General features: G+C 43.2%; 1 long non-coding RNA gene across 2 annotated transcripts in view; it reads right to left on the reverse strand.

Moving 5' to 3' along the window:
- Positions 1-930, reverse strand: part of LOC143987318 (uncharacterized) — a 2,271-nt gene extending 1,341 nt beyond the window's left edge. For both annotated transcript variants that reach the window (XR_013276628.1, XR_013276627.1), the window contains exon 1: positions 844-930. This is a non-coding gene — a long non-coding RNA (uncharacterized LOC143987318). The remainder of the gene's footprint in view (positions 1-843) is intronic.
- Between the last annotated feature and the right edge of the window lie 11,042 nt (positions 931-11,972).

Raw genomic sequence — 11,972 nt, forward strand, 5'->3', positions numbered from 1 at the left:
ATCATTGAGGGTAATATTCACAAAGTCAAGATTGTTAACTCCTAGTCATTCAGAGCTCATATATATATATATATATATATATATATATATATATATATATATATATAAAAAATGTATTTATGCATACATTGCATATACACACGAATGATGCTAATTAATTATCGCTTCTAATAATTTGTCTGATTTCATTGTGATTGAGTCATTCCTTTGACAGCACCCCCTATATAGTGGACCTTAGTTATTGATTTGTGACATTGATTTGTGACACTTTGAAAGCCATTACTCAATGCAACCAAATTAAAACTTTGTTTTAACTTTCTATCCTCTCCCCTATGATGTTTTATTCTGTAATCAATAAGATGAATTTAGCAGAATATATGTATTTCTTAATAAACTGTTGACATTAAATGACATCCTTTAGCAGTCATTGTTAAAAGCGGTGATCATTGATAAATAATATCTGTTGATTAAAAATTCTCAGTGCAGGCCTATAGTTTCTCCCCTGTTTTTTAGATGTCTTTAGAAAAGTAAGTGATTTTTATTTAGGATCATTAAGAACACACTGGTTAATATATGATTTTTTTTATGGTTTTCAGAAATGTACACACATATATATATATATATATATATATATATATATATATATAGATAGATAGATAGATAGATAGATAGATATAGATATATTGTGGCTGATCATTTCATTCTTGCTTCCCAGGTTTGCAATAGTTTTACTCCTTGAACTTTTTTTTCTTTCTTTACATGTCATTGTGTTTTATACCCCAGTAAAGGGGGTTTCACCAACCCTGTGTCACTATTGCCTGCTAGCCCTCCCCTGGCACTCACCAAATCCTCTGTGGGACTATAGACGCCAGCTCTCTCTCCCTTGTGGCACAGTGCCTGTCAAGCAGCCAGCCTTCCACCAACAAGTTGTAATCTCTTATGAATCTGCAGTGTGTGCTTTATGTGCAATAACCCCCTGATTGTAAATCATCATAATAGAATCGCCAGCAGCTTGTGTTAAATAAGGATTTTTTTTCTCTCTGTCAGTAAACAGTATGTTGCATTTGGCTGCCTTTTAACGAACTGAGTTAAAAGTTAGAAGAAGAAAAAATGACACCCTTAAAAAAAGTAAATGGCATGTAATTTATTTTTCTTTTAAAATAATTAAAACCTTGCATTGTCTTTAAAATGCAAAATCTGTTTCTATAGTCTTGTAATGTTTTTTTTTTTTTTTTAAATACTTTTTTCTCCTAATGATGTTTTTTTAATTTTTTTTGCAATGATTGAATTTTGAAATGCATTTAATGCTAGCACATTTTACTTTTTATAGTACAATAATGTTTATATTCTTCTTATCATTATTATTTTACATTGTTTGAGTTATGCTGCTTAGTTATGTTTTTTTTAACTAAGATTTAACTAAGTTTTTTTTTACTTTTTTGACATTAATTATCTTAACTAGCATGCATATTAATATTTTGTATTTTGTAATTAATGTTTTTTTTTAAACATTGTGTGTTTTTTAATAATTTTTTAACATGAACGATATTTATTATTGCAAGGAAGACTTTAAGCAGTCCATAGTCTTTAATATAAGTGGCATGCACAGTAACACAAGACTGTATGGCGAAGTTCTCCTAAACTTTTAGGGTGACAATGTAATTGGAAGGTGCAGATCAGAGAGTGTTTCTGTATTTTTCTTTGTCATTTACACAATACAAGCTCTGGGGACAATTTTTTTGGCTCTCTCCAGATGTCAAAAGGACTTTCCCATCCTAATGAAAATCACTAACAATCAAGGCATTATAATGGCAATTGTCACATTGCTCAGAAATGGTCATTGTAAGGACAGAGAAGACATTTGTCTTATTTCAGGTGTGTTAATGGGATTAGGCGATGGTGGGAATGGTGGGAATGGTGTGATTGCTGGTCGCAGGCAGTAGCAGGTGCGCAGGCAGCACTCAGCCCAGAGGTGGGAAGTGAAGGCCACTCTAGGGCAGCACCTACAGCCTCAGCAGCGGGGGGCGGGGTCAAGGTAGCCAATCAGGAGAGGGATGTAGCTGACACCTCTCAGGATGCTGTTAATCAGCAGCAGGGATGGAACCTCTTCCCTTGCAGTCATTATCTGGGGACATGTGTCCTGGTGTGAACATAAGTGCAGCAAGAAGCATTTTGATCTTTCTGTTCACTGAGACATACAAGGTATCACCTTCTGCATCACATTGTTAAAGTGTTAGTGGGAGAGAGATGTCTCTTGATCTCTTTGGTAAATTCATTGATGGCTGCAAGGAAAGCATATTTCAACAGTCAACTCTATATAAATGCAAACCCAATTCAAAAAATCTCATTACATGTAACATGTATACAGTGGGAGAGCTTTACTAAAACTGGTGCACACACAATCTAATGCAGCTGTTCGTAGTAACCAATCAGCTCCAACTTCAGGTGGTTCTAAAGCTTCTTTTTTTTGGGGGGAATAAAATACCAAACATATCTATACTTATCTGCTATGTGCAATGCTTTTGCACAGAGCAGCCCAATCCTCTTCTTCTGGGGTCTCCAGCGCTCCAAGCCCCTCCTCTTCATCGGGTGGCCCCACGGAAAGCCACTTTTCATGGGGGCACCCATGTGTGCTCGCTTCCAAGCACTGCTGCTGCATCCACGACACAGACAGCAGGACTCGGCCCCACCCCCTGCTCCATGTCACAGGATTTGATTGACAGCAGCAGGGGGGGGGGGGAGCTGCAGCACAGAAGGTTTTTTACCTTAAGCGGAGCTTCACCCAAAAGGGGAAGCTCAAATTATTTGCCTCCTCCCCCCATCCACTGCCACATTTGGCACCTTTCAGAGGGGAGCGGGTACTTGGTTTTGACAGGTACCCGCTCCCACTTCTGGATGACTTCGCTATGGCAAACTCATCTGAAAGTTTGGTCCACCTCCTCCTTCCCCTGCTGCTGGGACATTCACAAAGTGCAGCGTGGTTTGCGCATGCGCAATAGAGAACTGGCTGTGAAGCCCCAAGGGTTCACTGCTGGCTTCCCTTAACAGAGATGGTGGTGGCAGCACCCAAGAGCTGATTTAAAAATTGGCTCAGGTGAGGACACTGCTGGATTCGTGAATAGGTAAGTGTCCTAAAATGAAAGGTAAGCAGCTAGAGCATTTGTAGCTGCTGACTTTTAATTTTTTCTGAAGAAGCCTGGAGCTCCGCTTTAATGCATAGAATGCATTAACCGCTTGCCGACCAGCCGCCGTCATTATACTGCAGCAGGTTGGCACGATCCCGCAAACCGTCGTGGCTATACGTCGATCCCTTTAAGCAGGATAGCAGGTGTGCGCACACGCCCGCTGCATAGCGGGTGTGCCGATGATCCTGACTGCGGGCACGAGAGGCAGAACAGGGACGTGTGTGTGTGAACACACACATCCCAGTTCTTTGAGGAGAGGAGAGAGAGATTGTGAGTTCCTACGAGCTGGGAACCACAATCTGTCATCTCCTATAGTCACTCCCATCCCCCACAGTTAGAACACACACCTAGGTAACACAGTTAACCCCTTGATTGCCCCTCAGTGTTAACCCCTTCCCTGGCAGTGACATTTACACATTAATCAGTGCATTTTTATAGCACCAATTGCTGTATAATTGTCAATCGACCCAAAAATGTGTCAAAAGTGTCCGATGTGTCCGCCATAGTGCCACAGTCTCGATAAAAATCACAGATCGCCACCATTACTAGTAAAAAAATAATAATAATAATAAAAATGCCATAAATCTATCCCCTATTTTGTAGACGCTATAACTTTTCCGCAAACCAATCAATATACGCTTTTTGCGATTTTTATTACCAAAAATATGTAGAAGAATACATATCGGCCTGAACTGTGGAAAAAATTTGCTTTTTTTCAAAAAAATTAAAAATGGGGCTATTTATTACAACAAAAAGTACAGAATATTGTGGGGTTTTTTTTTCAAAATTATTGCTCTTTTTTTGTTTATAGCGCAAAAAAATAAAAACTGCAGAGATGATCAAATACCACCAAAATAAATCTCTATTTGTGAGAAAAAAAAGGACATCAATTTTGTTTGGATAAAACGTCGCATGACTGCGCATTTGTCAGTTAAATCGACGCAGGGCCGAATCGCAAAAAATGGCCAGGTCATTGAGCTGTTAATTCTTCCGGAGCTGAAGTGGTTAAGGTGAAACATCTTAAAGGGTTACTAAGCCCTTGTTTTTTTTAAATAACAAACATATCACACTTACCGCCTCTGTGCAGTTGGTTTTGCACAGAGTGGCCTCGATCCTCCTCTCCTCGGGTCCCTTAGAGGCGCTGGTGGCTCCTCCTCTTCTCACGTATCCAGTCGGAGAAGCACTTGCTCCCGAGTCCTGCTGCTGCATTTATTGAAACAGACAGCAGGACCCGGCCCTGCCCCCAGGCGCCACATCACCGGATTTGATTGACAGCAGCAGGAGCCAATGACTGCACTGCTATGAATCTATCCAATCAGGACACGAGACACCGTCCAGAGTTGGTGTGCTCGTCCACGTTGCGGGAATTACGGGGCTCAGGTAAGTAAAAGAGGGCCTTGGGAGGACTGCTGCATAACAGGAGGTTTTTTTACCTTAATGCATAGAAAGCAACCCTTTTAAGGCAAGCTCTTTCAGCTTGTTCAATTCAGCTTTGACAATACCTAGAAGCTGATTGGTTATTATGCACTGCTGCACCGGATTCTGCATGCATCAGTTTTAGTAAATCTCCCCCAGTATGTCATTTCAAAAGTCATCTTTAGTATTTTTAAAGAGGAACTTCAGACATTTTAACCACTAGACTCCGGAAGGTTTACCCCCCTTCATGACCAGGCCATTTTTTGCGATACGGCACTGCATTAACCTAACAATTGCGCGGTCATGCAACGCTATGCCCAAATAAAATATATGTCCATTTTTCCCCACAAATAGAGCTTTCTTTTGGTGGTATTTGATCACCTCTGTGTTTTTTATTTTTTTGTGCTATAAAAAGAAAAATACAGACAATTTAGAAAAAAACCCAATTTTTTTAAACTTTTTGCTCTAAATCACATCACATAGAAAATTGAAAAATATCGAATTTCTTAATAAATTTAGGCCAATATGTATTCTGATAAATATTTTTGGTAATAAAAATTTGAATAAGCATATTTTGAGCTATTGTGTCTACTATGGTATATATCCTGGAATTTTTATTTCTTTTTTTATACTAGTAATGGCGGCGATCAAGCGGCTTGTAGTGGGACTGTGATATTGCAGTGGACAATTGGACACTAACTGACACTTTTGACACTGGAACCAGTGGCACTAATATGGTGATCAGCGCTAACAATATGCACTGTCACTGTAATATTGACCCTGGCTGGGAAGGGGTTAACATCTAGGGCGATCAAAGGGTTAACTGTGTGCCTAGCCAGTGTTTATGTGTACTGTGTTAGGTGCCAAGGGAGGTGATGGATTTTATTCCCTGCTTTGCCGGGACACAAAATCCATCACCCCCCCATCCGAACAAAGCTCTGTCTTGTTTACATAGACCAGTGTTTCTCAAATCCAGTCCTCAGGCCCCCCCAACAGGTCATGTTTTCAGGATTTCCCTCAGATGAAACGGCTGTGGTAATTGCTAAGGCAGTGAAACTGATCAAATCACCTGTGAAAAATAATGGAAAACCTGAAAACATGACCTGTTGGGGGGCCCTGAGGACTGGATTTGAGAAACACTGACATAGACAGAGCTTCATTCTGTGTTCCTGCCTGAGGATCGGTGGGTGCCGGCAGACATCCAGTGCCCTGCACCCGCAGATCGGCTTCTGCTGTAAGTAATTACAGCAGAAGTGGCCCGCCAGTGGAGTGTGCACAATCCCTAGGTGGAAGTGAAGATTCGCTTATATATATATATATATATATATATATATATATATATATATATATATATATATATGTGATTCTGTGCAGGAGGGCCACCCTGTAGCAGTAAATCTGCTATGAGGTGGTCTGGAACTGGTTAAGATATAAAGTCAGAGGCTGCAAATACTGTAGCTGGTGACTTTTAAAAAAGCAGGTACTTACCAGTTCATGAACATCAGGGCCACAGTTGATTCTTCTCACCGCTGTGCCACCATCTTGGATTTGGGAGCCGCCTGTGACATGTACAAGATTGTATAGTGCAAGGAGGCAGATCCTGCAGCCTCCTGGGATGCAAATGATATAGAATGGTTGAGGGAATCCACCTCATATTAAAAGGTGCCCAACCCTAAAATCTAGGTGGGTGTCATCACAAATATGCACCAAATTCAAAAAGAACACAAAACCGTGGAAACACACAACACCACTAGGGCTACCTCATTCAAATTTATTGAAATTTATTGAAAATAGTAAAAAATAAAAAGGAATTAAAAAAGATACAAGTTAAAATGTATTAATACAAAGGAAAATCCCACCTGAGCATATGTCATCGTCCCCAACAATCCCCTCCCAACTCCCCTCATAAAACACACTACATGACCCACCACTTACAAAAAGGACTCCAGCAATATTGTCAAAATGTCACTGTGGACAGTAATGTAAATGGATGCTTGCCAAATGTGCGACACCCAGGGGTGATGTTAGGTGGCAAAAAGCCTGAAGTCCAACGCCGGAAATGGGGGCGGTTTTATGTGATGCAGGCTTTTTTTTGGCTGGGCCGTGACCTACCTGACCTACATACACTGATGGTAGTAATCTACATACACTGATGGTAGTGACCTACATACACTGACCTACCTACACTGACCTACCTACACCCACTGACGGTAGTGACCTATATACACTGACCTGCCTACACTGACCTACATACACTGACCTACCAACACTAACCTGCCTGACCTACATACACTGACATTTACATACACTGTCTGACCTGCCTCAGCTCAGCCGTAGTGTGCGGTATCACAGCAGGCAGTCAGTCATCAGAGGAGGAGCCGAGGAAGAGAGGAGAGCCACCTGCCTGAGCTCCAATCGGTGATGTGGCGCGGCGGCCCCATTGTAATTCCCGCCTTCTGGAGCCTGCAGCGCCTATGTCTGACATCACACGTCCCCTGGTCCTGGCATTGGACCAGCGGGACATCCAGCATAGGCGTTGCAAGCTCCAGAAGGCGGGACCTGCTATGACACTCGGCCGCACTCAGCAGGACTCGGCCACACTCGGCGAGTGCTCAGGATTAGATTGGTCCTGGCCCTCGCCGCTCGGGGATAACAATGGACAACTGCATGCCTGAGACTCTGGGGTTTTCGGGGTCACATTCGGGGCTTCAGCCCCACCCTCCCAACGCCCATTGTCAACACTTATATATCCAGTAGACAGAAGGCACCACCGGGATGCAGACTGTATAATATGAGTATGATAATATGCTATGAGTATGATAATATCTTGTATAGATGAAAGGCAAGTGCCACCTGGTGACCGCCTACAGTAGACCATCAGCACAGGTCAGCTAATGATCCAGTACATGTCCTAAGTTAATTTCACATATGAGATTATGAGATATGAGACATGTTGGATGATAAAGGCTCAGATGAGATTTTCCCTTGATTATGGGTACATTTTTACATCTTTTTGAATTCCTTTGCATTTGTTACTGTTTTCAATAAATTTGCATAAGGTAGCCCTAACAGTGTCGTATTTTCCACGGTTTTGTGTTCTGTTTGACATCAGACTCCTGGAATGTCGGACGTGCCCCAGGAGGTTGCGGTAAGCAAAAAGGGAGGGTTAAGGCAAAGTCATCTTCGCCTAGGCAAAGACTGAGGAAGTGGAGGCCAGGACTGACAAAAAGATGATACTTGTTCCTCCCTAATGATATTTTGATAACTTAGTGCAGGAAAGGAAAGAATGAGATATAGTCTTTTTTTTTTACTTTCAAATTTTTTTATTGGTTTTAACAATTATGAGAATATAAACAAAACAATACAAAGCAAGTGAACATACATACTCGATACAGGTGACAGACATTGTAAAAAAAAGCGTTTCAGGGGTGACCTAGTATACCGTCCAGGATGTAAAGCATGGACACACTTCATAGGAGACGTTTACTTGCTAGCTTAAGGAAAAGCGAGGTCTAATCTGGAAAACACCAACTAGCCCTCCCCCGCACCCCGACTGGGAGCACACTGTGCGGTGGGGGGGATTCTCGGTAGCCAACGCTATCCCCCAAAGAGGAGGAGGTCTCCTGGATCCAGGTGGAGGGGTATCCTATAAGTGGTGTGAGAGCATTGCCCGCACCTCGGTTCTACAGTAGCATATAACATTAAAGGGAAAAAATAGGAGAGCCGAGCAAGTCTTTGAGATTGAAGCAACCCACTGAAACTCAACTAAACCAAAAACAACAGGCTTCTGTACCTGTGGACAGGGGATGAGAGGGGTGAGGAACAGGATAAAAAAAAAAAAAAAAAAAAGGGGGGGGAGGGGAAGCGTGTCCGCAGTTGAGCGTCCTTCACTATCGAGGGTAATCCAGGGAGCTAGGGTGGGACACCCGGAATTAGCGAAATGCCCACATGGTGAGCCCAAGGCTCCCACGTGGCTTCAAACTGAGCCGTAGTGTCTAGTAGGATTCCGGAAAGTTTCTCTTGCACCATAATCCAAGAGATTTTTTTGACTGTGGCTGCAAAGGAAACTTTAGGGAGTTTCCAAGCTTTGGCTATTGTCATTTTGGCTCCCAGTAATATAAAGTGAATTAGTTTACGAGAGTATTTCGGAATCCCGGGGAGATTAGCATTGAGTAGTGCAATGGCAGGACTTCTCGGGATAACATGGTTAGTGACAGTCTTTATTAAGGTTAGGACTTTGGTCCAGAAAGGCCTAATTCTGGGGCATTCCCACCAAATGTGGGCCATGGTCCCCGTCAGAAGACACCCCCGGAAGCAGCAGGGGTCAGCTGAGGGAAACATCAAGGAGAGTCTTGCGGGGGTTAGATACCACCTGGTGAGGACCTTAACGTCAGCCTCGATTAGTGAAACATTTTTAATGCCTTTAAAGGCTCTGGAGAAGGAAGTCTGCCACTGCTCTACCGTCATGCCAAATGCCAGTTCAGTCTCCCAAGCCGTCATGTACGAGGATCTATTAGGTTGATGGGCCAGGGCCTTGTATACCACTGAGACTGCCCCTCTCTGTTCCGAGGCTTGTCCGCACCATGATTCGTACGGAGTGCAGCTTGGGGAGGTTTGCTTACCCGACCAAAGCTGTAGGAGGAAATGGCGGATTTGGTAGAACCTGAAGCGTTCTGAGGGAGGCATCTCTAGTTGGTTCACACAATGTCCCAGGGTAATAGGGCCCCGAGCGTCCAGAAAGTGACCTATGCGATATAGACCCTTATCTCTCCACCATTTAAAAGCCGTGGAGTCCAGGCCTGGAGGGAAATCTGGGTTGTTGAATATTTGAGCTAGTGGTTTTGTATGAGAGATGAGGTGGGGGGATTTTTTCAACCTGTCCCACAGGAGGAGCGATTGTGAGAGGATCGGGGAAAGAATGGGGGGTCGAAGCCTTGGGGGGGACCAGAGTAGCGACTCAATGGTGTAGTCTGGGGCAGCTTGATTTTCAATGGATACCCAGTCAGGTTTTTCCGGACTATTATAGATTACTGAGAGCTGAGCTATTCTGGCCGCCTGAAAATACCAGATCAATCTTGGCAACCCCAAGACACCTTGTGACTTGAGGACGTACAGAGTTTGCTGGGGAATCCTATAGCCTCTACCCCCCCAAATGAATTTGTTTATTTTAGCTTGGAAAGACCTTAGATGATCCAATTTGATATTGATGGGTATAGCCCTGAAAAGGTATAACAATCTTGGCAGTAAAGTCATTTTAATTGAATGTATTCTACCCAACCATGATAACCCTCCCTTCTCCCATTGTCTCAGATCTTCCTCGAGTTTTCGGTAAATGGGGGGGAAGTTTGCGTTGTACAACTGTTCTATCTTGGCCGTTAGGTTGATGCCCAGGTATTCTATAGAGGAGTCATTCCATTTAAAATTGAATGAGCTCTGTAGAGCTAATCTGGTTTTGTGTCTAAGAGAGATATTCAGGGCATGTGATTTAGTGTAATTTACCTTGAGACCCGAGACGTTTGAGAAATCCTGGAGGAGTTTGCATAGATTGGGTAGGGAGATTGTCGGTGAAGTAAGGAAGAGAAGTAAGTCATCTGCAAAGAGGCCGCATTTGTGAACCCTTGTCCCGTCTGAGACACCTTGAATATCTGGATTTGAGCGGATTGCAATAGCCAAGGTCTCGATCGCCATAGCGAAAATTAGGGGGGAGAGCGGACATCCCTGCCGAGTGCCCCTCGCTATTTTTAGTGGTTCTGAGTGTTGACCCTGAATTCGAATCATGGCTGTAGGAGTCGAGTACAACGAGCCCAGGATTCCTTTGAAGCGGGGACCAAATCCCCATTTGTCTAGAAGAAGGAAGATATACGACCAGTCTATTGCATCAAAGGCCTTGTGTAGGTCTAGGGATAGAATCATCCCTTCCTGAGCCCGTTTACCGTTCCAGCCAGATTGGAGTAAAGAGACAATGTCAACTGCTCTTCTAATCTGGTCAGGTCCCTGTCTTCCCGGTATGAAGCCTACTTGGTCTTTGTGGATGTAGTATTTAATGAAAGAAGAGAGGCGATTGGCTAAAATTTTGGTTCGAATTTTGAGGTCGTTGTTAATAAGGGAAATAGGGCGATAATTTTCTACTTCTTCATGGTTTTTGTTGGGCTTAGGGATTACCGTGATAAAAGCGGTGTTGAGGTGTGGGTCTAAGGGGGATCCTTCCGTTTTAGAGTTAAAGAATTTTGCCATGTGTGGAGCTAAGATGTCTCCGAAGGTCTTATAGTATGGGGTAGATAGTCCGTCAGGGCTGGGGGCTGAACCAGGTTTCAAGGCCTTAATGACTGCCAAGACCTCTTCCTCCGAGAAGGAATCTTCCATAATGTCTTTGTGTGCTGAAGACAATGATGGCAGGCTAAAGCCTTGAAAGAAGGCAGACATATTTGGGGCCTTCCCTGTGGTATCTTGGCTATATAGTTTAGCGTAATACTCTTGAAAAGCCTTCAGGATCTTGGTTGGATTAGAAGTAGGGGGTTGGCCGTTCACTCTAAGTTTGGGGAACGCAAGCGATTGGACTTTAGGGGTGAGTTTACGTGCAAGCATGGTTCCTATTTTGTCTTTATGTATGTAGTATTTGGCCCCGCTCCATCTAATATGTTTCTCTGCTGATGCGGTTAATTTTAAGTTAAGTTCTAATCTAACCTTATCTAGTTGGTCCGCCGAGGCCTTAGAGGGATGTTGCTTATGTGCCCTTTTTAGGTTCGCAAATGTGGCTTCTAGAGTGCGCATCTCTACCACCCGTTCTTTCTTAAGACGAGAGGATAGTTTAATCAGTTCACCTCTGATAGTAACTTTATGGGCCGCCCAAATAATTTCTGGGGAGATACCTTCCGTAGCGTTGGTGGAAAAGTATTCCTTAATGGAATCGGCTATGCATTTGGCGTGAATAGGGTTACTGAGGATAGACTCGTTTAGGCGCCAGTGTGTTCCTCCTTTGGTGGAGAAGACATTGCGGATGGACAGAAAGACCAGCGAGTGGTCCGACCATGAGGAATCAATAATGGATGCTTTCAGGGCTAGAGGAACTAGCGTCGGGGGGATCAAAATATGATCGATCCTGGCGTAGGATTGATGCGGGGGAGAGTAATGCGTGTAGTCCTTACTCTTAGGGTTTAATTCCCTCCAGATATCTACTAGGCTTTTAGAGTGGAGGAATTTTGCAATTTTACTGCTCATTTTTGAGGGTCTGATCACTTGATCTTTAAAGGGTTTAGTCTTGTCAAGACCCTGGTCGAAGGCTACGTTGGAGTCCCCACCCATAATGATTTTGCCTTCCAACATTGGCCCCAATGTTGAATAGAGAGAATTGAAAAATTTGGCTTGACCCTT

The sequence above is a fragment of the Lithobates pipiens genome, unplaced genomic scaffold (genome assembly GCF_037356315.1).
Source record: "Lithobates pipiens isolate NorthernLeopardFrog02 unplaced genomic scaffold, aLitPip1_a1.2 Scaffold_18, whole genome shotgun sequence".
In the NCBI taxonomy this organism is placed as follows: Eukaryota; Metazoa; Chordata; class Amphibia; order Anura; family Ranidae; genus Lithobates; species Lithobates pipiens.